The sequence below is a fragment of the Mobula hypostoma genome, chromosome 23, assembly GCF_963921235.1.
Source record: "Mobula hypostoma chromosome 23, sMobHyp1.1, whole genome shotgun sequence".
In the NCBI taxonomy this organism is placed as follows: domain Eukaryota; kingdom Metazoa; phylum Chordata; class Chondrichthyes; order Myliobatiformes; family Myliobatidae; genus Mobula; species Mobula hypostoma.
In genome coordinates this window covers 17252674-17276451 of record NC_086119.1, presented here as the reverse complement: position 1 = coordinate 17276451, position 23778 = coordinate 17252674, and the positions used below count along the sequence as shown (strand labels likewise).

Sequence of the window (23778 nt, the reverse complement as noted above, 5' to 3'; positions counted from 1 at the left end):
TCTCATGTTGTTATCTGAAGTATCCATCATTAAGGACTGTCACCATCCAGGACATGTCCTCTTCCCATTGCTGCCATCAGGGATAAGGCACTACAAAATGGAATAGTGGAGGCCAAATACACAGATGCACTAAGTAGCTGATAGATGTTGCACTGGAGAAACCGTCAACTGTTAATCTAATTCAGGAAGAATCCTCTTCCTTGCCCCTGAATTCTGTAGTGACACAGCTTTCCAATAACACTGTACTGATGAAACAACTTGGAAGACCACAATTGTGCGTGGGTGTGTGAATGCACGTGTCTGTCTGCGCAAGTGTGAATGTGTGTGTGTGTGTGTGTGTGTGTGTGTGTGTGTGTGTGTGTGTGCATGTGTATGTATGCATGCGTGTGCACACATGTCCAACTCTGGAAAGCCATCTCTCGGGCAAAGTGGGGATTCCAGACGAGACTGGGATCAATAAGGGATGCTTGACAGCTGTAGCAGGGCTTGAATGTCATAACCTCCTACAAAGTTAAATCTTGTGACATAGGGGACAGCAGAGCTTCACTTCCTGATGAGCTCAATGCCTTCTGTGCTCACTTTGACCACTAGAACAAGTAGGAACTATCGCGCACCCCCATGTCTCCTGATGATCCTTTGGTCTCAGTACTTGAAGATGATGTGCGGGCTGCTTTCAAGAGGGTGAATCCAAGGAGAGCATCTGGTCTGGATGGAGTACCAGGCCGAGTGCTGAAGACATATGCTGACCAACTGGCTAAACTCAGTGATAACTGGCTAGATTCACTGATAACTGATAATCACGGATATCTTCAACCTCTCGCTCTGGCAGTGTATGGTACCTACCTGGTTAAAGCAGGATTCAATCATACCAGTGCCCAAGAAGGTGATGAATCAGCATACAGGAGGGAGATTGAAAATTTGGCTGTGGGCTGTAATAACAACAACCTCTCTCCCTCAATATCAATAAGACCTCACTCAATATCAATAAAACCAAGGAACGGATTGTAGACTTCAGGAGAGGGAAACTAGAGGTCCAGGAGCCAGTCCTCATTGGAAGATCAGAGGTGGAGAGGGTCAGTAACTTTAAATTCCTGGGTGTCACTATCTCAGGGGGCTTGTCCTGGACGCATCACATAAATATAATTGCGAAGAAAGTGCAACAGCGCTCTACTTCCTCAGGAGTCTGCGGAGATTCGGCATGTCATCAAAAACCTTGGCAAACTTCTATAGATGTGCGGTGGGAAGTGTGCTGACTGGCTGCATTATGGCCTGGTATGGGAACACCAATGCCTTTTAGTGAAAAATCATACAAAGGGAAGTGGACTCAGCCCAGTACATCGTGGGTAAAACCCTCCCATCCATCGAGCACATCTACACGAAACATTGCGGTAGAAAAGCAGCATCCATCACCAAAGATACCCACCTCCCAGGCCATGGTCTCTTCTCACTGCTGCCATCAGGTAGAAGGTACAGGTGCCTCAGGACTCGCACCACCAGGTTGAAGAACAGTTACTGCTCCTCAACCATCAGGCTCTTGAATAAAAGGGGCTAACAACACTCATCAAAGGACGCTTTGATCTTGCTACTTCATGCTCGTTGTTTATTGCTATTTAGTTATTATCTGCACTTGCGCAGTCTGTTTACAGATTACAGTTACAACTGCTAAGTATGACCACAGAATAAAGAATCTCAGGGTTGTATTTGGTGAAATGTATGGACTCTGATAGTAAATTTTATTTTACTTTGAACTTTGAACTTTGATGTGTGTGCGTGTGAGATATGGGAGTGCAAAAAACAAAACTACTATCAAATTATTTCTAACACTCTACCCATACAGGTTTGGTTATCAACAGTAGACTGGTCGATTTGTTTAATAGTACCACTATCGATTGATTTTCAACTGTGTGTTAAGTAATGGCAGTTGGAAGGTGTTGCACTGCCCGTCTGAAGCAATACAATGTGATCAACAGGTGATCCTTGGAAAATGGCTGAGATGGAGCAATGATGCAAATCGAGCTCAACCACCAAAAGGTAATTTAGCAAAGTTTGTAGATCAAGCTGATGGGAAATTTCCATCCAGGACAGTTTTCATGAGCAATCTAAACAGAGACAAGCCTTATCAAAAACAGCCTGCATTGTTGAACTTAAGCAAATGCCCCACAATCCTGTGGGAAATGCACTTAGGTTAATAACCAGAATTGCACACCACTGCAGCCTTTACAGCAGTGGAAATATTTCCATTCTTGGGCGGTCTATGTTGTCACGTACTGCAATAGCACAGCGCGCAAAAAGCCGCTATCAGACACGAAGCTACTTCCTCTGCCAGGGCTTGTTTTGCATTGAGACAGCACTGGCTCCTGCTTCACTCCTGTCTCGATGCTAAGATTCTCACCCATCTTACGTGTTACATAGGCACATGAGGTACTGCAGGGGCTGGAAGTCGAGAGTAATACAGCCACTGCGCTGGAGGAACTCAGCAGGTCAGGCAGCATCTACGGATGGGAATAAGTCCCAATGAAGGCATTCGGCTCAAAATGTCGACTCAAATTCCCAACCATGGATGCTGCCTGACCTGCTGAGCTCCTCCAGCACGTTGTGTGTATGACACAATATGTAGTCTAGTATGAAGGGACCACAGCACAAGATTCAAAAAAGTTGTAGAGGGCTGTAAACTCATCCGAATCCATCATGGGCAGCAGCCTCCCCACCATCGAGGGTATCTTCACAAGGCAATGCTTCAAGAGGGCAGCTCCCGGCATGAAGGGTCCTCACCATCCAGGACATGCTACCATCAGGGAGGAGATACAGGAGCCTGAGACCTACACTTAATGTTTTAGGAACAGCTGCTTCCCCTCTGCCAGCAGACTTCTGAATGGTCCACGAACACTACCTCACTATTTTGCCCGCTTTTTGCACTGTTCATCTCTAATTGTAATTTTTTAATGTCTTGCTCTGCACTGCTGCCACAACGCAACACATTTCACGACACATGCCAGTGATAATAAACCTGATTCTGACTCTTGTTTTCAAATTCCTCCACGATCCCACCACCCCACTTCCCCAAGACCCTCCTCATCTCAGCAGAGGAAGCTGGAACCCCTCAGCTGGTCAAGCTGCATCTGTGGAAAAGAAAAGAGTTGATGCTAACTCTGCCTTACTTGCTGAATGTTTTCAGAATTTCCTGTTCTTTAGCTCAGATTTTCTCATCTACAGTATTTTCTCTTGTTATTTTCACCATCCTTAGAGCCATATGCAGAAACAGACCCGGCAACCAAACTCATCCATGCTGACCAAGATGTCTGTCTGAGCTATCCTTTTCTATAAAGGTCAGCAGACCTGGTAAGGAAATTGATGGCAGGGTGGAAGCTGATGAAATGGAAAACAGGCTGATACTCAAATGTCCAGCATGGGGCTCACGATGGAAGGATCTAGGCCTGAAACATCCTCTGCTTACTCCCCTCCATAAATGCTGCCTGACCTGCTGAGTTCCTCCAGCATTTTGAGTGAGTGCTCTGGATTTCCGACATCTGCAGAATCTCTTGTGTTTGTTATGTCTTGGTCATTGATTGAGCAAGCTGCAACAAATAGATTTTGGTGGGGACAGATGTGAAGTCACCCCTTCCTGAGCCTGAGAGATAAGTTATCTGAATGGTGAAAAAGAAGCGGTGGAGATTTGAAGAGAAATGATGATATAAAAATACCATTGGACGTATAAGGAAATAATCAGACTCTTAAAGAACGTTGACCTTTTTGTATCTAGGAGAACAGACTACAAGGAAATAGAAGTTATGTTGCGGTAACATTTAAGTCCTAGACAGATCACATCTCAACCTAGTCATTTCTAAACACATTGCGAAGTATGAATTGACATTCGGAGGAAGTGCAGTTTAGATTCACCCGAATGACACATGGACACTATGGTTTGAATAACAAGAGGGGTTACATAAGCTCGAGGGTAAATGCAGGTTTTTCCCCCGAGGAAAGAGAAACAAAAATTAAAGGTTTATGGTGAGAGGGGAAAAATTTATAAAAGACCCCATGGGCAATTTTTTCATGCAGAAGGAATGAGCTGCCAGAAAAAGTAGCAATAACAGCATTTAAAAGTATATCCAAGTTAACCCCTGCATGCACTTGTGCTCTCTATCTTCTTGTATGTATGCGAATCATGGACTTTGACAGCAAAGAAGATCCAGGCAGTAGAAATGAGATGCTTCAGAAGGCTCCTTGGCATCTCCTATACAGAGCATGTCTCAAACAACAAAGTATGAAGAACCATAGCACATGAGACACGATGAAGATCTACTTCCTGCAGCAACGAAGAGGAAACTGAGATGGCACGGCCACAAAGCAAGACCAGGTGGACTCTCAAAAACCATGCTGGGGAAAAGGAAAAGGGGCAGACAGAGGAGGAAATGGGCGGACGACGTTGCAGAGTGGACCGCAGAGAGCTTTGCCGCAACCCAGACACTCACTCTCAACCGTGAGAGATGGAGGCAACTGGGGCAGCGCTGATCTGTACAGCATCTCTTCACCCAGGTGGGTTGCGGGATCTGTAACCATAAGAACATAGAACAGTACAGCATAGGAACAAGCCACTTGGCCGATAATGTTGTGCTGAACTAGTAAAGCTAGTAATTAAATGCCTAACTAAACTAATCCCTTCTGCGTACATAATGTCCAAATCTCTCCATTCTCTGCATATCTAGGAGGGAGGAGAAGATGGCGGCGTGACGCAGCGTACACGGCCGCTCCAGAAATGATATCTGTATTTGTTAAGTAGGGTACCATGCACAATTCTGATTTGATGGAGACAGACGTGAGAGTATGGAGGAACATCTGGAGAAACTTCTGAAATGCCCGCTTTGCTGCTGCTGTTACTGTGTGGTCCGGAATCTCCGGAGGAGAAGGCCTCCGAATCCTCGGCTTTGCTTGTTTCGGTGGCCGGGACGAGGTCAAAGGTACTCGGGAGGCTGTATCGGAGGGGCTGGTCGGAGGCTCAAAGTTTTCGGACGGACTCAGTGTCGGCTGTGGTCGGCTGCTTCCAATGCATCGGCAGTTGTCGGTGCCTGGAGGTTTATGGCAGGGGAGTTTCTCCCTTTTTGCCGCCTGCTATCGGGGACTATAGGAGTCGATCAGGACTTGAGATTTTTTTTTACCGTGCCCATGGTCTGCTCTTTATCAAATTATGGTATTGTTTTGCACTGCTGTAACTATATGTTATAATTATGTGGTTTTGTCAGTGTTAGTCTTTGGTTTGTTCTGTTTCTTTTTGTGATATCACTGGAGGAACATTGTATCATTTCTTAATCCATGCATTTCTAAATGACAATAAACGAGGACTGAGTGTCCTCATAATCTAATCTAATCTAATCTAATCTAAGAGTTTCTTAAAAACCTCTATTGCTTTTGCCTCCGCCGCCACCCCGGCGGAGCCTTCCAAAGTTCAAAGTTCAAAGTACATTTCTTTTCAAAGTATGTATACATTATACAATCTTGAGATTCATCTCCTTACAGGCAGCCACAAAACAAAGAAAGCCTAAAGAACTTATTAAAAAGGCTGTCAAACATGCAAGATGCAAAGTGAGGAAGAAAAACAAATCATGCAAAGAGTAAAAGTAAGCAAATAGTGATCAGGACGAAAGTGAGTCCACAGGCAGGAAGCCAGGAGAAGCTGGAGCAGGAGCAGGCCTCAGCCTCAGGCTCAGTTCAGTGCAGAGCTGAGTAATTGTCACAAGAGCAGCAAGCAGAACCGGCCCAACCCTTGCCTCTGGTCCCGACACCCTGCGTTTGCAATCCACCTGGCCCAGCGTTTAAATCGTCCAAACATCGGGTCGTCCCTCGCTCTAGGACCCAGGTCCTGTTGCATCAACATGCTCGGGGCCTGGACCACACCGCCAAGTTTCGGCCCATACCCGACCTTTCCAAATCGGCTTGGCGCTTAGATCATTCAAACCTTGCTCTCGGTTTAGGTAGACGGGCTTCGAATCCGTCTCGCCTCCCCTCCGATATTGCTCTGCTCTGTCTCAACCTTTTCCGCACACCCGCACACTTCAACACTCAACTCAGTCTCACCTCATTCACCTCCTCATTGTTTGCAGTGATCGTTTACCATAAGTTTTACCAGAATTTTTGTTATTAGTAAAATAGTTAGTTACATTCTTTGTTTTGTTTGCCACAATAAGTAGTCACAGGGCTTCACCAGCACCATCTTAAATCGAAAGCTTAAACCACTCTCTATGTAGAAAACTTGTCCAAAATGTCTCTTTGAACATACCCTTTCTCATCTCAAATACCCTCTAGTGTTAGACACTTGGACCTGGGGAAAAGATCCCAGCCGTTTTCTCCATCCACTCCTCTCATAAATTTCTATCAGCTCTTCTCTCAGCCTCCACTGCTCCAGAAAAAAAAAACGACTCAAGTTGGTCCAACCTCTCTTCATAGCACAATACAGGCAGCTTCTTGGGAAGCAAAGGAGAAAATCTGCTGATGCTGGAATTCCAAATCAGCGCACACCAGCTTCTGCACACCTTCTTGTGTTTGTGATACTGCTACTGGACTGCCAAGTCTCTTCGAGCCATGCCAACCCTGAAGAAGTTTAAATTGTCCCTTTGACAGGAGTTCAGTGATACTGTCTCTCACTGCTCCCCCTCTACGGTATCTTATTCTGAGTCCTGATGAAGTGTCTTGGCCCAAAGCATCAACTGTTTACACTTTTCCATAGACGCTGCCCTGACCTGTTGATTTCCTCCAGTACTATGTGTGTGTTGCTTAGCAACTTGGAAAACCTTTTCTGCACCACCTCTAAGCCTCCTTGCAAAGTGGCGACCGGAAATGAGTGCAATACTCCAAATGCAGCCTAGCCAAAGTTATATGAAGCTGTAACATAACTTCCTGACTCTTAAATTCAACACCTTGACAAATAAAGACAGGCATGCCTCTGTTAGACACTTGGATCAGTATCTGAATAGGAAAGGTTGACACTTGGATCAGTATCTGAATAGGAAAGGTTGGAGGGATGTAGGCCAAATGTGGACAAAGGTGACCAACTTAGATGGGCACCTTGATCATCTTGGATTTGATGGGCTGATGTTAATTTTAAACCCAAGGCTGATAGATTTTTCTTACCAATGTTATTCAGGGATGTGGGGCAGGAGGTGAGTCTGCAATTTGGCCACAGATCCAATCACCCTCTTTCTGATAGAACTGACTTAAGAACATATGGAGCTCTTCCAACCTGCAAGCCTTTGAGTGAAAGGTGCCCCTCCAATTTTGGCCTTTCAGTCATTCTTCATCCACGTGGGCTGGCACGGTAGCGTAGTGGTTAGCACAAGGCTTTACAGTGCAGGCGGCCCAGGTTCAATTCCCACTGCTGCCTGTAAGGAGTTTGTACGTTCTCCCCGTGGCCGTGTGGGTTTCCTCCGAGTGTTCCAGTTTCCTCCCACAGTCCAAAGACCTACTGGTTGGTAGTTTAACTGGTCATTGTAAATTGTCCTGTGATTGGGCTAGGGTTAAATTGGAGGTTGCTGGGTGGCAAAGATTAAAGGGCTGGAAGATCCTATTCCACAATGCATCTGAATAAATTTAAAAAACTTCTGGGGCCTTGCCTTCACCTTTTTATTCTGGCATCATCCCCCTTCCTTTCCAGTCCTGATGAAGGGCCTTGGTCCGAATCGTCAACTGTTTATTAATTTCCATATAGATGCTGCCTGACCTGCTGAGTTCCTCCTGTACTTTGTGCGTGTTGCCTTGCCTTCAGCTGCCTTGGCCCCAAAATCCAAAATTACTTCCCTGAACCTGTATAGCACACAGTTCTGGTCGTCCCACTATAGGAAGGACGTTTAGGCTTTGAGGAGGTTGCAAAGGAGGTTTATCAGGATGCTGTCTGGTTTAGAGGGCATGTGCTGTCACGAGAGGCTGGGCAAACTTGGGTTGTTTTCTCTGGAGCGCCGGGGAGATCTGATAGAGGTTTATAAGATTTAAAAGAGAGGCATAGACAGAGTAGACAGGAAATATCTATTCCCAGGGTAGAAATGTCTAATACCAGAGGGGATATACTGAAGGTGGGGGGTGGGGGGAGGGGGGATTCAATGGGGATGTGAGGGGTAATTTTTTTACTCTGAGAGTGGTGAGTATCTGGAATATGCTGTCTGGTTTAGTAGTGGAGACAAATACATTCGAGGCTTTTAAGAGATGTTGGATAGGCACATGGATGTAAGGAAGTTGAGGGATATGGCCATGGTGTAGGTCGGTGGGATTAGTGTCTGGGTGTTCTTGATGTGCTTTTGAGCTGGTTCAGGACAACATTGTGGGCCGAATGGCCTGTACTGTTCTATGTTCTGTGAACCTCTGCTTCTAATCTCCTTTGATACACTCTTTAAAACCAAGCACAGTGACAAGTTTGTCGGTCACCTACTCCAGGACCACCTGGCACTATATTAAACATTATAACAACAGATCAATTGAGCAGCTTAGGATATTTTACTATTGTATGTGCCTCAGTTGTTGTGCAGCTCAGCTCCACATACATCACAACATTTTTTAAATTGAGGAGTGGGACTAATGCCAATTTTATATCTGCCATCACTAATTTAGCCGTGTTAAAGTGATGGTTGCATTATACATTTTGCCAGATTGTCGCACCCTTTCCCTGCACTGTATGGACAGCATGATCTTCTGATGCCTCGGAATTTTTCCGTGATGTATCTAAGCTTGTCACATAACCCTGGACAAAGATTTCCCAATGTTAAAGGAGCCGTACGCCGGTGAAATATTAACACAAAGAAAAACAATGACCATAACCTCTCGGTGAGTTGGCAGTGGTGTTTTGCGAGGGCAACTCGTCAAGCGGGGAAAAATATGTGTGAACAACTTAACCTGTTGTGTTTATATTTTATCACGCCACAAACTACAGCCAACAATCGGACACAATCTCAGGAGGGTGAAGCACAAGCCTATTATCACTTAAAGGGCCACCATCAGTCTGTTAGCTTATGGTAGAAACTCATTTGAAATCCTGCTCCTGGGATAGAGCCTACAGGCTGACACCACTCATGGAATATTGAGGGAGTGTTGTGGAGGATGTTGAATGAAGTGTAACAACCATATATTGGTTTTCAGTAAGGCAAATACAGTAGATGGGATAGAGCTTTCAACCAAGCATCCTTTATTATTGGCCAACAATAACAGTGATGGACTCAACAATATATCCAAAAGGAGAAGACCATAAGACATAGGAACAGAATTAGGCCATTTGGCCCATCAAGTCTTCTCTGCCATTCCATTATAGCTGATTTAGAAACAGAAGCATAGAAAACCTATAGCACAATACAGGCCCTTTGGCCCACAGAGCTGTGCTGAACATGTCCTTACCTTAGAAATTACCTAGGGTTACCCATAGCCCTTTATTTTTCTGAGCTCCATGTACCTGTCCAGGAGTCTCTTAAAAGACCCTATCGTATCCGCCTCCCCCACCGTCACCGGCAGCCCATTCCACGAACTCACCACTCTCTGCGTAAAAAACATACCCCTGACATCTCCTCTGTACCTACTTCCAAGCACCTTAAAACTATGCCCTCTCATGTTAGCCATTTCAGCCCAGGGAAAAAGCCTCTGACTATCCACACGATCAATGCCTCTCATCATCTTCTACACCTCTATCAGGTCACCTCTCATCCTCCGTCGCTCCAAGGAGGAAAGGCCGAGTTCACTCAACCTGTTTTCATAAGGCATGCTCCCCAATCCAGGCAACATTCTTGTAAATCTCCTCTGCTCTATGTATTATTTATTTTCCCTCTCAACCCCATTCTCTTGCATTTTCCTTGTAATCTTTGACACTCTTACCAATCAAGAACCTATCAAACTCCATTTTAATTGTACCCAATGACTTGGCCTTTCTAGCCATCTATGGGAATGAATTACACAGATTCACCACCCTCTGGCTAAAGAAATTCCTCATTGCTGTTCTAAAGGAATGTCCTTGTATTCCCAAGCAGTGCCCACTAGTCCTAGACTCACCTACTATTAGAAACATCCTCTCCACATCCACTCTTTCTAAGCCTCTCAATATTCATCGGTTTCAATGAGATCACTGCTCTATTCTCTCTACACACACAACTGTGTGGCTAGACACAGCGCAAATGCCATCTATAAATTCACTGTTGACCCAGCTGTTGGTAGAATTTCAGAAGGCGACGAGGAGCTGTACAGGAGTGAGACAGATTGGCTGGTGGACTGATGTCACAAAAACAACAACTTTACACTCAATGTCTGTAAGACCAAGGAATTGAATGCGGACTTCATGAAGAGGAAATTGGGAAAACACACAGTGGGATCAGCAGTGGAAGGGGTGAGCAGCTTCAAGTTCCTGGGTGTCAACATATACCCTAGGTCCAACATATTGATAGCCAGCTGGTGGCGTAGTGGCGTCAGCGCCGGACTTCGGAGCGAAGGCTCCCGAGTTCAAATCCAGCTGGCTCCCCAGGCATGCCTTCCATCCGTGTTGGGTTGAGCATCGAGCTAGCAACTCGACCTCGTAATTGCCAAACATCAACAGCAAAAAGTTGATGGCCTATGCTCTCTCGTGAGTTTAAAAGGCAATTTCCTTTCCTTTTTTTTCCCCAACATATTGTTGCAAAGATGAAGAAGACTGTCCAGTGGCTATATTTCATTAGGAGTTTGAGGAAATTGGGTACGTCACCAAAGACTTCAGCAAATTTCTGCAGACTTTCTGGGGAGAGCATTCTGACTGGTTGCATTACCTCCTGGTATGGAGGGACCAAACCACTGGTTCGGAAAAAAAAACTGCAGAGGGTGGTAAAATCAGCCAGCTCCAAAATGGGCACTAGTCTCCCCACCATTGACGATGTCTTCAAAAGACACTGCCTCAAGAAAGTGGCATCCATCTTGAAGGACTCTCACCATCCAGAACACGCCTGCCCTCCTCTCATTACTAGCAGGAGGTACAGGAGCTTGAAACCACACGCTCAACATTTTAGCAACATCGTCTTTCCCTTCACCATTGGATTTATGAATGGTCCAGGAAACTCACCTCACTATTTTGCACTTTTTATCTGTTTTTATGTATTATAACTGTAATTTATAGTATTTTATGCTACAAAACAACAGATTTTCGCAATATATGGCAGTGATATAAACCTAATTCTGACTCTTATTCTCATTTTCTCCCTTCCACTTAAGGCAAATTGGGACCACCAGCCTTACTGTCAACTGCCTTCTTGAGGAACCTGCCCCAAACTGGCCACAATTAAAACTTGACATCGTCCTGAATTTCTATTCAGGATCCAGACGACTTGCTGAATAGTTCACAGTAAAGCTTCCTGCATCTTTCCTGAACATGACTTGAACATCGCGCCATTACCACCCCACCATTTTCCTACCAAAGGCTTTCGTAGCATCTACGTGACCCAGCCACAAAGAAAAGAAACAATGCTGCTGTTACTACGTGTTTTTTGCCTGAATCTCAGCTCTACGTTTTTGACCAAAACAGCTTCACATCCATCACTGCATGCCTCCCAGTTCCCCAGAACCAGGCGTCAAACAACTCTGCCTGAAACGGCTCTGGGTTTGACAGCCCGCGATCCAATCAATCCCACGGCACCTAACCTAAAAAGATCTGAAAGTGGTACTTTTTGGCCAGCGTCTGTCACCTGAGGACATATTTATGTCTCTTCAGGTAACTAACTACATGTAATATGTAACTTGGAAATATCTCCAGAGGAATTGGATTTGAACGTCCCTTCAATATATCCCCTTCAGAGATTTATCTGCGGTCTGTGGTGGTAATAAGCATTTTGCCTGTCTCTAGCACTAAGTACCAGCATAGGTCATAGGTCTCTTCATCTTCATTCTCTATCCTCACCTGGATGTCAACAACATCATTTACTCTCAGGATTGCCAATATTCATTCCACAGTTGGAACAAGTGGCTACAATTACTCGTAATATTCCAGTTCACCTCAACTTACAGTTACCATTCTGTCCACAGAACTGGGATATCTTTCTCTTATGCTTGTATCCTGCCATAGAACCAATACCCAATTTTCATTGCCAGTGTATCGCCGTCAGTTCTCCATTATGGTGGATCTTAGAAAGGTAGGTGAGGGCCAGCTGGTGGCGCCAGACCCGGGAGCGGAGGTTCCCGGGTTCAAAACCAGTCGGGTCCGCTCCCGAGTACGCTTTCCATCCGTGCTGGGTTGGGTGTCGAGACCGCAACTCGACCTCGTAAAACAAAGGGAAAATGCTGCGAAAATGTCTGTGCAGGGAGTGGTGTGCCACACAGTCTCTCCCTCTCGCTCTGTGCCTTGGAAAAAAGCCATGAAAAATCCATCATCACGGACGCACGCACGGACACGCAGACGCACGCATGCAGGCATACGCCAAAAAAAAGGTAGGTGAATAAAATGGTTCTTTATCATTAATACAGCAATACAACCAGAAATCTTACCATGTGGTTCCCACAACTCTCACAGACATGAACAATATACAGTCAGTGGACACTGTACTCAGTACAGGAGTGGAACCCAGTGTGGTCCTCTGCTGCCATAGCCCATCCACTACAAAGTTTGACATATCGGGTGTTCAGAGATGCTCTTCTGCACTCCACTGTTATTTGAGTTACTGTCGCCTTCCTCGTCAACTTGAACCAGTCTTGCTATTCTCCGCTGACCTCCCTCATTAACAAGGTGTTTTTGAACACATAATTGCCACTCACTGGATGGTTTTCCTTTTTCTCACTATTCTCTGTAAACACTAGAGACTGCCGTGCATGAAAACCACAGGAAATCAGCAGTTTCCGAGATACTCAAAGCATTCCATGATCAAAGTCACTAAGATCGCATTCCTTCTCCATTCTGATGTTTGGTCTGAACAACTACTGAAACTCTGAACCATGTCTGAGTTGCTGCCATGTGATTGGCTGATAAGACGTTTGCATCAGTGAGTGGGTGTACAGGTGTACCTAATAAGGTGGCCAGTGAGTGTTTCTATTCATTCTCCTCACCTCATGGTATCATTATAGGTGAAGGTTACATTCAGCCCCTCGTTATCCTTGAAGACCCATTTCACCTCACCCAACACTGACACAGGTCTCACATGCCTAATTCAAGGATTGAACCTGAACTCTCAGCAGCTTGATAAATATGTCTGTCAGATCAGCAGCTATTGATTATGTAATAATTACTCTCCATATGAACTTTACAAACTATTGATTAAGTTTATGAAATTTGTAAATAATGTTGAGTAACACACTCAAAATGCTGGAGGAACTCAGAAGGTCGGGCAGCATCTATAGAGAGGAATAAACAGTTGACGTTTTGGGCTGATACACTTCATCAAGAGTCTTGATGAAGTCACATGAAATAGAAAGCTGAGCTGCCATAATGTTTGTGGTTTAATAAAGTCCTGATGACGTAAGTGTCATCACTCTTTTCCCAGAGAGCAGTGAATCTGTGGAATTCTCTGCCTGGGGAAGCAGTAGGGACTACCTTATGAAATATATTTAAGACACAGGTAGATTTTGCATAGCAGGGGAATTAAGGGTTATGGGGAAATGGCAGCTACACGGCCAGATCAGCCACCATCTTATTGAATGGAGCAGGCTGGAAGGGCCAGATAGTCTACACCTGCTTCTTTTTCTTATGCTCAAATGTTCTTACATTTGCTGTGGTAAATGCAGGCAGAAGTATTCATTTAAGACCTTGCTCATGTCCAGTGGATCCAGACATAGATGATCATGCTGATCCTTAAGGGGAACCTATTCTTTCCATTAACCCTTTTGCTCTTAATATTATTATAGAATCTTACAGGATTCTCCTTCACATCATCTGCCAAGGATATTTCATGTCCTCTACTTGCCATCTATTTCCTAAAGTGTACCCTTACATCCTTTATATTCTTCAAGAGACTCACTTGACTCCTGCTGTCTATACCTGACAGATGCCTCCTTCATTTTTCCTGACTGGAGCTTCAATCTCCTCGTCAGCCAGGGTTCCCTAATTCTGCCAGCCTTTTCCCTTCACATTAACATGAAAGTGTTTGCCCTGGCCCTTCCCTATCCCTGTTTTAGCAGCCTCCCGCTTGCAGGCAGAGAGCTAGCTACATTTAGGAGTCGTCCCTACTTCAGCAACTAACTAGCTCTCATTCACACTACAGCCCAGGGAACACCTGAGCACCAACGTTCATTGTACCTGGCAGGTTAAGCTAAACTCCACACCAAACTCACAGTGCTAGCAATGTCCTGTTATAATCACCGAACAGTCAAACCCACAATTTACACCAGAGGAGATTAGATGATGCTTTAATAAAATTCCACCAGTTTTCTTTGCATAATTTTCATCTTTAATCTTTTAAGCTGCAGAGTCATGAAGTCATAGAACACCACAGCACAGAAACAGGCCCTACAGCCGAACTACTAATCTGCATAGTCCCATCGGCCTACTCCCAGACCATAGCCCTCCGTACCTCTGCCATCCATGTACCTATCCACATTTCTGTTAAGTATTGAAATCAAACCTGCATCCACCACCTTCATTGGCAGATCATTCCACACTCTCACCACTCTGAGTGAAGAAGTTCCCCCTCATGTTCCCCTTAAACATTTCACCTTTCACCCTTAACCCATGACCTCTAGTTCTAGTCTCTCCTAACCTCAGTGGAAAAAGGCTGCTTGCATTTGCCCCATCTATACCCCCTCCCTTGTAATTATGTATACCGCCATAAAATCTCCCCTCATTTTCCTACGCTCCAGGGAATAAAGTCTAACCTATTCAACCTTTCCCTAAAACTCAGATCATCAAGTCCCGGCAACATCCCTGTAAATTTTCTCTGCGCTCTTTCAATCTCATTGATATCTTTCTTACAGGGAAGTTACCAGAATTGCACACATTACTCCAAAGTAGACCTCACCAACATCTTCTACAACTTCAACATAGCATCCTAACTCCTGTACTCAATAGTTTGATTAATAAAGGTTCTCTTTACGACCATATCTACCCTTGATGCTACTTTCAAGGAATTATGGATCCACATTTCCAGATCCCTCCGTTCTACCGCAGTCCTCAGTGCTCAACCGCGAACTCTGGTTGGTCCTCCCAAAGTGTAACACCTCACACTTGTCTGCATTAAATTCCATTTGCCATTTTTCCAGCTGGTCCAGATTCCATTGCAGGCTTTGATAGTTTTCCTCGCTGTCCACTACACCCCCAATCTTGCTATCATCTGCAAATCAGCTGATTCATTTAACCACATTATCATTCAAATCGTTGATATAAATGACAAACAACAATGGACCCAGCAGAAGTCCCTGCAGCACACTACAAGCCACAGGCCTCCCATCAACCATCTACCACCACTCCCTGGCTTTCTCTGTGAAACCGAAGTCTAATCCAATTTACTATCACATCCTGAATGGCAAGTGACCGAACCTTCTTGACCAAACTCCCATGCAGGACCTTGTCAAAGGTCTTGCTAAAGTCCATGTAGACAACATCCACTGCCTTGCTTTCATCAACTTCCCTGGTAACTTCCTTGAAAAACTCTATAAGATTGGTTAGATATGACCTACCACACACAACGCCATGCTGACTATCTCTAATCAGTCCCTGTCTATCCAAATACTTAAATATCTGGTCCCTTAGATTACCTCCCAATAAACTCACCTGCTACAGATGTCAGACTCACCAGCAGATAATTTCCTGGCTTATTATTAAAGCCCTTCTTAAGCAACGGAACAAAATTAGCTATTCTCCAATCCTCTGGCACCTCACCAGAGGCTAAGGGCTTTTTAAATATCCACACTTGCCAGATCCTTTCTGATACCATCAAAATTGGCCTTTCTCCAATTTAGAATCTCAAGCTGAGGACCAGACCTATCCTCCTCCATAATTATCTTGAAACTAATGGCATTATGATCACTTGATCCGAAGTGCTCCCCTCTACAAACTTCTGTCACCTGCCGCGTCTCATTTCCTAAGAGGAGATCTAGTATTACGCTCTCTTGTTGGGACCTCTATGTGCTGATTAAGGAAACTTACATGAACACATTTGACAAACTCTATCCCATCCAGCCCTTTTACAGTAAGGGAGTCACAGTCAATATGTAGAGTTAGAATCACCTACGATCACAACCTTATGTTTCTTGCAACAGTCTGTGGTCTCTCTATGTTTTTGCTCCTCTAAGTCCTGCTGACTACTGGGAGGTCTATAATATAATTCCATTAATGTGGTCCCATTTTATTCCTCAGTTCCACCACATAGCTTCAGTTGATGAACTTTTCAGTCTGTCCTGTCTGAGTTCTGCCGTGACATTTTCCTTGACTGGTAACACCACCCCTCCCCTTTAATGCATTCCGCTCTATCACGTCTAAGACAATGGAACCCTGGAACACCGAGCTGCCAGCCCTGCCCCTCCTACAGCCAAGTCTCACTAATAGTTACAATGGTAATATTCCACATGCTGATCCATGCCCTTCGCTCAGTCACCTTTCCTACAACACTCCTGGCTTTGAAACAGACACAACTCAGAACATTAGTCCCACAATGCTCAACTATTCCATTTCTGATTTTGTATGTAGGCTTAACAACATCTTCCTCCACAACCAGCCCACTATCTTCTCTGGCTCTCTGGTTCCCATCCCCCCTGCAACTCTAGTTTAAACCCCTTCGTGCAGCACTAGCAAATTTTCCGACTCGAGTTAGAGACTTTCAGTAAATCAAGATCATAGGCTTTTCTTGGGCATTTACTGATTATTTTTCAGTAAATTTGATTTTATGTGACCACATGGATTAAACCAATTAGAGGTCCGCACAGTGACAAAGACAACTGCGGCACAAGCCTTCCCTAAAATAACTAAGCTGTTAAAGGGCATGCAACAGGGGTTTATAATATGTAAACATGTACAATATGTGTGTTTAATGTGCCTTTCCAATAGTGGCAAATTTAAATTCCTGCAAACTAAGGACAGCTTCTACCCCACTGATATAGGGTTCTTGATTGGACCTCTTGTACAACAAAAATGACTCTTGATCTCTCAGTCTACCTCATCATTGCTCTTGCATGTTATTCTGTCTATCACTGCGGATGCTGCCTGACCTAATGAGTATTTCCGGCATTTGCTGTATTACTTTGTCTACCTGCACAAAACTTTCTCTTTAACTATAGCACCACATTCTGCATTCTGTGTTCCTTCCCCCTTTGGACAACCTTGATGTGCTTCTGTATATCATGATCTGTCTGGACAATATGGAAACAACTATCCACTGTGTCTCGCACACGCAACATTTTAGGCACAGCCTCTTCCCATCCACTATCAGGTTTCTGAACAGTCCGGGAATCCATGATCACTGTCTTGCTATTTTGCTCCCACTTTGCTCTATTATTTATTTATTATACATTTCTTATTGTTTGTTCGTTATGCGCCATGTCATATGACACGGGTAATTGTGTTCTTTCTATGACCATGATTGTCCTTGGAAAATTTCTCTGCGGAAGTGGTTTGCCATTGCCTTCTTCTGGGCAGTATCTTTACCCCTGCCATTTTCAATACTCTTCAGAGATTGCCTGCTTGGCATAACCAGGACTTGTGACACGCACAGGCTGCTCATACAACCATCCACCACCTGCTCCCACAGCTTCACGTGACCCTGATCAGGGGGCTAAGCAGGTGCTACACCTCGTCCAAGGGTGACCTGCAGGCTAGCGGAGGGAAGGAATGCTTTACACCTCCTTTGGGAGAGATGCATTTCCACCCTGCCACTCTATTGTAACCTAAAGGAATTTTTATGGTTTTGCACTGTACTGCTTCTGCACAACAACGTATTTCACAACGTTCAGTGAGTCAGTGATAATAAAGCTGATTCAGATTTTGATATGTTTTACAGACTCTCAATAGTCACCGGTGTTTTAATGGCTCCTTCAGCATCATATTTCTTTCCCAGGCAGAGTCCTCACAGAGTAAACAGTCCACGCTGGGGAACCTGATGATTCTCCAAGCAAACCTAATTACACAAGCTGGCCACCGAGCCAACACTGGGGTCACTGTTCCCAATAGCACAGAATCCAGTGGCCCCCTCGACATCATTGCACTCAGCCAAGCACCGACCCTTCTACTGCTCTGTACTCACCTGGTCATCGAGGATAACGCTGAATTATTAAAAACCTTCCCTAGTTTTCCCGCACTATAACAGGTCAAGTTCCTCGGAGGTCACCCTCATCTGAGAGCTTTTCTCTTCGCTGTGAGCAAAGCAGAAATATTCCATCGGCTCTCCACCCGACGTTTCAGTGGAGGACTGAATGTTTTTGCACCCACTCCTCTTCATTACAACCAGCCATAACTTCCTTACTAACCACAGACCTGGGACAGAGTGCTTTCCCTCTGGGTGACACAGTGGAAACCAAGCTGCAGCTGGCACAAAGCTCCTCGTTGAACTGTTTGATTAGTGGTGTGGTCTTTCATTGATTCTTTTACAGGTATGGATTACAGATCCATTATGGATCTATTATGGATTTATTGAGTATCATCATCATTATGTGCCATGGGCGATCATGGTCTTGACCATAAATGTTCTTGGCAACCTTTTCTACAGAAGTGGTTTGCCATTGCCTTCTTCTGGGCAGTGACTTTACAAGACAGGTGCCCCCATCCTGGATCAAATGGAGCAATTAACACTGTGAATCATTATATCCCAACTGTGGTGGGGAGAGAGGGAGATAATTAACCACAGAGTTTCTCAATTTCAGACATTTCTTATGAAGTAGGAGGCCATTTGGCCCGCTGAGTTTATACTGGACCTTGGAGTGTTCCCATTTGGTTAGCACAAGGCTTTACAGTGCCAGCTGTAAGACTGGGGTTCAATCCTTGCCACTGGGTGTAAGGAATTTGTACGTCCATCCTATGACCATGTGGGTTTCCTCCAGATGCTCTGGTTTCCTCCCACATATGGGTTAGGGTGAGTGAGTTGTGGGCCACTCTGTTGGCACTGGAAATGCGACGACACTTGCAGCCATCCCAGCGCAATCCTCACTGACTTGATTTGACATAAATGACGCACTTTCACTGTATGTTTCGATGTACGTGTGACAAACAAAGCTAATTAATTTATTTATGGAGATACAGCGTGGAATGGGCCCTTCTGGCCCTTCGAGCCATGCTGCCCAGCAACCCCCAATTTAAACCTAGCCTGGTCACAGGTCAATTTACAACGACCAATTAAAGTACCAACCGGTATGTCTTTGGACTGTGGGAGGAATACCTGGAGGAAACCCACGCAGACTTGGGGAGAATGTACAAACTCCTTACAGACAGAAGCAGGAATTGAACCCACGTCGCAGGTAGCGTAAGGCGCTGTGCTAACCACAGTGCTACCGCTCTGCCTTTTACCTTTATCTCTAACAGCCCCATTCCCTGGGTTATTGCCCTGTGCCCATTCAGTCTCATATGCCTATCAACGTCCCTTCTCTCTCATTCTCCCGCTACTCTCACTAGGGGCAACTTTCAGCGGCCAGTTAAACGACCAGCTCATCTTTGGGATGGGGAAGGAAAGCAGTGGGGGAAAAACAGATTTTAAAAGTAACTTTATTTGTCACATAAATAGTACTGTGTGAAAGTCTTCAGCGTGTGTATATACAGTCATGTTTAAGACTTTTGCACAAGGGGAAAGGGAGGCTTTTATATCAAATACAAAAGAGTGTGGCAGGTACTAGGGTAGGTAGTGGATACAGCAGAGAGGAAACCGTGTGGACTAGGTTAAGGCTGGACCACTGTGCATTAAGTGATAGGGAAACACCAGACAGGATTGTGTGAGGAATATCAGGAAGAGGAGTCAGTAGAACATGTAGTTCTGAGTTGCAGGAAGGATGGAATACAGAGAGAGTTGATGAGAATTAATCTAAGGGAATTGGGGATGCAGGAATTCACATTAAAAGAGTGGCTGGGCATGGGTGAGAGGGCACAGGTCAGGATATTTTTAGTGTTTTTAAGGGATATAGGGGTTTTTTTAATAAGATGTGATGGATAAGCAGGAATAGGGTCCTAGGAAGGCCAAAGATGGGAGGATAAAGTGTAGGTTAGGGTATGTGTGTGTGTGTGTGTGTGTGTGTGTGTGTGTGTGTGACTGGGTGAAGGGATTTAGAATATTTAGAATATATGTCTATTGCACATTCCGGAGCAGAAGGTGGTGGTAATGCACCATTAAGCTGGGTGCCAACCGCTGTAAAACAAGACGAAGAAGAAGAAGAAGACTTTTGCACAGTACTGCACATTATGTCTTTCCAGTTACCAAATAACAGTAAACAGAGCTAATGCAAAGCTAAGTACCCTTATTTCTGTTACCCACCCACTTTCTTATTTTAACCAATATACGGTTCAGTGCCAGAGTCTGAGGCATCCTCGCTATATAGTTGTGCCTAAGACTTTTGCACAGTAGTGTACATAAATCTGTCTAAATCCATCATAAATCTAGACAGTGAAATCCGTCCTCTGACTAACGCAGTCAGAGGATGCACTGGGAGCAGCCTGCAAATATTGCCATGCTTCCGATACCAGCCAAGCACGCCCACAACTTACGGGCACTCTGGTCCCCCCCCCATTCATCTTCGGGATGTGGGAGGAAACCAGAGCACCTGGGGGGGGGAAGCTCAGGCCGTCATGGAGGAGGAGGTGAAAAGTGCTGACAGGCCGCGATGGGAATTGAACGCCTGTCGGCGCAGTTGTCACTTTATGCTACCGTGCTGCCCCACTTGGTCATGGCGGGAGAGTGCAAACGACATACTGCCAGCACCAGAGATCTGGATCAAACTCGGGTCGTTGGAGCCAGGAGGCATCCTGTCGCTCAAATTGTCCCGATACCTCTTTAAGAGGTTTATGGTTTTAAATAAGTTGGGAGAAGCGGGGGGCAGCTGATTCTAATAAGGAAGAAAGAAGAGATGATTCACACAAGGCCGGGGTGAGGGCAGGCTGCTTTAATGAGTCCGCATGGTCTCCATTCTCACATCAAACCTGTTGAATCATTGACTTCCCACAACCATTAATGCACAGTCGAGGATGAGCAACTTTTACGTTTCGTTTAAGTGAAACATTTTGTTCTCCCTTTTGTCTGCTGACAGTCAAGAACTGCAAGCTTGCTTCTGGCGTCACTTTTTTTTTATATAATGTCCTGTCTCTCTCTGTTTAAGATTAGGAATTTAGAATGTCTGTCCGCTTTTTGGTGCGTGGAGGAGCTTGGCAAGTGACTACTGCCCGGCCGATGGAGTGTCACAGCTTGTCCTTGTAGGCATTTATTTAAACTTCCGAACCCGACAGGCAAAGCCTCTCCTTTAGAGTCAAAAGCTCCAAGAGTTAAGAAATATAATTGAAGGTTAAGGAATCAGTGACCTGATACAGAACTGTCAGATTTGATAGCAGGTCGAAGCCAAAACTCTGCGGCACTGCATAACAAGCTCTGTCACACTTACTGAGTTGGACTTTACTCTGTTTCCACACGTTTAGAGTGAACAGCTAATTGACTTCTCCAGAGATAGTTTGCTGCTCCACCTCCCCTCCACCGCAGCGCTCGGCTCCTCTGGTTGGCTGGGTGTCGTCTCAGTTGGCCTTTTCCCATCACTATCCCTCAAGCCTCATTAATTTCTCTCAGTGGATAGCCAGGATGCTCCGGTCAGGAAACTGGGCACCTGCCTTCAGGGAGCTAATGGATACACAGTTTCCCAGAAGCTCTTTTCACGGCTCTGATCCCGAGGTGAAACCTCTGTCAGCGGCAACAGTCTTATAAAAACACACAGGAGGTGTTCACCTTTCACATCGAAATGTTGATGAACTGAAAGGGCAGAATCGCAATAAGTGCTTACTCAGTTGGGAAGTGGGCTGGAAATTTTTGCAGAGCCAAGTCAGGAGATTCAGCTGTGAAATTTAGCACAGGTCCGATTGCTTGGGGATTATAACCAGGCATTATCAACTTATTTATTACACCAAGGGGTGTCCATATCATTTACACTGCAGATGTTAATTCATATCCACAGGCTGGCTTTCTGCACCTCGAGCATGAGATGGGGGTTCCCTGAACTTAATTGTTCAGTGATGTTCTGGAGCTGCCATCTTTATCTCCTCAGTGGTGAACTTTCCAACTATCGTCACTCCTCACAACCAAGAACGCTCTCTCGAAGACCCTCTATCCTATTCGCAGATCTGTCCTGATGAAGGGACAGGTGAACTCTGTGGGGCCTCGGCCCGAAACGTCGACTGTTTACTCTTTTCCATTGATGCTGCCTGGCCTGCTGAGTTCCTCCAGCATTTTGTGTGTGTTTCCGTGCATCTGTTTGGCTTCTTAGATCGAGGTGGCTGCAAATCAGAGGGTTTCCAAAAACCATTTAAAAAGAGAGATGTTGTGCATTTAATATTTCAATAATATTACTAAATGACAATAAAAGAGGACTGCGTGTCCTCATAATCTAATCTAATATTTGAGTAATCTTGTATATATATTCAACTTGAGTCCTAAAAAGGGGTCTCGGCCCAAAACATCCACTCTTTTCCATAGATGAAGCTTGACCTGCCAAGTTCCTCCAGCATTCTTGCGTGTGTGTTGCTTTGGAATTCCAGCATCTGCAGATTTTCTTGTGTTTATACCAGAACTCCAAAGAAATGTAGAAGCAACAGAAATGTGGTTTCTTAGAAGAATGCTGAAAATACCATATAGAGATAGTTTAACTAATGAGGCAGTACTCCAACGTGCCCATACAAAAAGATCTTTAATGAGAACATTAAATGAGAAGAAACTTAAATTCCTGGGCCATGTCATCAGAAAGGGAGAAATAGAATGCCTTACATCACAAGGCCGTATGCCTGGGAAACGCGGAAGAGGAAGGCAAAGAAGAAAATATATGGACACTGTGAAAGAACTAACAGATCTAAGTGTGCGAGATATCATTGACGCCGCGAGGGATCGTTCGATGTGGAGAGCCATGATCGCCCAAGCGTGTAACGTGCAAGGCACATGAAGAAGAAGATACATTAATTGCACACATCATCATGTTTTCACGTGATACGGGCTTGCCTCACTTGAAGTAAAAAATGAAGTTACACCCGTATTCTCAGACTCCTGTGTCTTCTTTTGAATTAGGTTAACGTTTTGAGGTTATAAATAACAAGAGATCCATTTAAATCAACACACTGGAGCAACTCAGTAGGCTAGGCAGCATCTATGGAAAAGAGTAAAGTAGTCGATGTTTCAGGCTGTTTACTCTTGTCCATAGATGCTGCCTGGCCTGCAGAGTTCCTCTGGTATTCTGTGTGTGTTGCTCGGATTTCCAAATCTGCGGATTCTCTCGTGTCTGTGATCCATTTAAACCACATTTTATTTCATTGCAAGGCAAATGTTCACTTGTTGAAATTCAATGGGATTGTGCGGCCCAAGTTCTCAGTTGGCAAACCTGGTACAAACCTCCTCTGAAAACAGAACACAGATCAGATGTTGTGCCAAACCAATAATGCTAATGTTAGCTAATCCTTTCTGCCTGCACATGGTCCATATGCATATGCCTATCTAAGAGCGTCTTAAATGTTTGCCTCCTAAAAGTGCGTTCAAGGCATCCACCACACTTGTGTAAAAGCTTCCCCACATACCTCCTTTGAACATTCCCCTCTAGAATTCGGTAACCTGACCCTGAGAGAAATATTCCAGCTGACTACTCTAACTACGACTTATAATTTTATTTCCATCATTAAAGACCCCCATCATCCAACCTTGTTCTCATTGCTACCATCAGGAAGGA

The 23778-nt window shown here is 44.8% G+C and overlaps 1 long non-coding RNA gene across 1 annotated transcript in view; it reads right to left on the bottom strand.

Annotated features, from left to right (window-relative positions):
* The window catches only part of LOC134336864 (uncharacterized), a 61751-nt gene that overhangs the window by 540 nt on the left and 37433 nt on the right, over window positions 1-23778 (bottom strand). The window lies entirely within an intron of this gene.